This window comes from Monodon monoceros, unplaced genomic scaffold (genome assembly GCF_005190385.1).
Source record: "Monodon monoceros isolate NGI ecotype Baffin Bay Population unplaced genomic scaffold, NGI_Narwhal_1 Super_Scaffold_14, whole genome shotgun sequence".
Classification (NCBI taxonomy): Eukaryota; Metazoa; Chordata; class Mammalia; order Artiodactyla; family Monodontidae; genus Monodon; species Monodon monoceros.
This window is the reverse complement of record NW_021703770.1, coordinates 39,391,876-39,394,483: the sequence shown is the minus strand read 5'-3', so window position 1 is coordinate 39,394,483 and position 2,608 is coordinate 39,391,876.

Here is a 2,608-nt window from a genome sequence, read left to right as displayed (position 1 = left end):
AACAGTATCTTCAGAGAAGGAATTCCTTAATAACACATGAGTAGGATGTGGCCAAATGCGATTTAAAGAAAATGTAATATACTCAATAATAATAGCTCACATCTCTGGAGTAGTTGGTGCCAGACAATATGCAAAGCATTTCCCATATTTACCTTATTTCATCCTTCCAACAACTTTATGGGGAAAGGGAGAGGGGCTATTGTTATCCCCATTTTGAACCAAAGAAATGGAAAGCAAAAATGTTAATTAATACACCCAAGTTTACATAGCTAGTAAGTAGAGGACCTGAAATTCACACCTGGCCTGCCTGACCCCAAACCACTGCTATCCCTGGTCACCTGGTCAGCTAATAAGAAGCCATTTTTCTGTTCCCTTTTTGGAGCTGGCTTCAGAGCCTTGCTCTAGACTCACCTGCTGGGTGATCAGAGACCCAGAGACCACTCAAGAGCCTGGTCCCAGGGCTTGCATCTACCAATTGCTTTCCTTCTCCAGCTGTGAGAAGATACCCAAATGGCAACTTTTCTGCCTGTGGCTCCTAAGAACATGGTACCATCAATGTATGGATCCTGTCTACAGCAACAAGCTGCTACGGAACCAAGGTGCTGTTGAAGTCCCCAAGTGGACGCGATAATAAATTATAATAATGAAGCAACCTACTGCCCTATTAAGAGGCATCCTTGATTAAGAAGGGCAAAAATCAGTGATTCTTTTTATTTTTAAAGATTTTTTTGATGTGGACCTTTTTTTTTTTTTTTTTTTTTAAGTCTTTATTGAATTTGTTACAATATTGCTTCTGTTTTATGTTCTGGGTTTTTGGCTGTGAGGCATGTGGGATCTTAGCTCCCCAACCAGGGATAGAACCTGCACCCCCCGCTTTGGAAGGCAAAGTCTTAATCACTGGACCACCAGGGAAGCCCCTCAGTGATTCTCTTTACCCAGAGCAGCCACATTAATGTCCATCTGGTTTTAGCCACCACTGAGCACCATTGCCTCTGTGGTAATGAGAAAATATTCCCAATAAGAAATATTTCCCTGCACATTTTTTCTGTGTGGCTCTGACCTGCAATTGGGCAGGTGTCCTGCCTCTTCAAGGCAAGCAGAGTGAGGTCTCCTAAGAATGATATCTCTTGGGCAAAATGATATATCATTTTCATCAGCAAAAATTAGATTATCCCAATTTAATTAGCACCCCACCATCACCCCTCATCAGCTGTATGGTAGAAAGACAGCCAGGACATATCAGGTAAAAAGATTCAGGTGCTTTTCTAGCCCAAGTCTGCCTCCCTTGTTAGAGAAAACAAAGCAAAGTGAAGCAAACTAACTCCTGGTGGAATCTGAGCCGCAAAGAGCAAGGAGAATTGAGCCATTAATTAGGAAGTAAGAAGGCAAAGGGGCTAGCATCTGTTAACTCCTTCCTTTGTGCCAAGCCCTTTATGTACCACAAATGTTTAAATAGACAGCAAACACAAAAAGAATGATGAGCCTCCATTTTTGAAAGATTAAAGATCAAAAAAAAGGTTTTGACCAATGTGAGGGTATAAACTTTTAGAAATGTAAATGAAATAGACAAATGTCTACCTGTTATATTTATTAATTTATCAAGATGTATTATAAAAATTATAGTAATTCAGAAATACTGCTTTTAAACATTCCCAATCTCATATGCATAAAACCACCTTACATAAGTGCTTCAGATTCCCTTCACTATCACTGTATTTGTCACAACTAAAGTCACTTTTTGAGGCCTCTAACAGTTTTCCAAAACACGGCGACTTTACTTCCCACTCAGTTGCTTTGAGATAACATTGCTTTTTGAATCCATACAATAGGCTGGTAATGAAAATTTACCTTAGGCTCCAAATATCCATTTTCATAAGACTTAGTACAGATGGTTTTTTTCATTCATTCTCTAAATGTGTATTTACGATATTTATAAAATAACCCCATTAGTATTGCTTTTTAAAGTGATCCTGAAAAGGCCTGTTTTCAGTGATATCTAGTATTTGCTATTGTGAGGTCATATCCCTAGATTTATGGCTAAATCTGTATTATCCTCAGATAATACAGATTTATGACTATATCTATATTAAATTTGCCTCCTTTGAAAAATCCATCGTGTAAAGCGACCTTTATAACCATTCCAAACTGCACTGACAGAACATCGTTTCAGAACAATTTGTCCTTCTCAAACAGTACTTTATCAAAATAATATAAAGGGAAAGAATTCCTCGGGCAAAGTCTTCCAGCTACCACTTTATCAGGGAATGCGCAGGCAGGAGCCGGGTGCTGGGCAGGGGCAGGTATAAGGTGCATTCCTGAGCTGCACCCTTGTTGGTATCAAGGCAAGCAAGTGTTCCATCTCTCAAGACACCCTCCAAGAGGCCTTATAATTGCGTCTTGGCTCAGGTGGGATGAGAGGGAAGAATTCATACCCCTGCCCTAGTCTCCCTGGGGTCAATATTCGCCCTTGGAGAGCTATCGTCCCTCCCCTCCTGGGATGCTCAGCATGGGCACTGAATGGACCTCACAGCAAAATGGCAGTGTCTGCAGGGAGGCCCAGAAGGGGCAGGAAGAAGGTGCAGCAGGAAGTGGGACACTGTCGATGAGT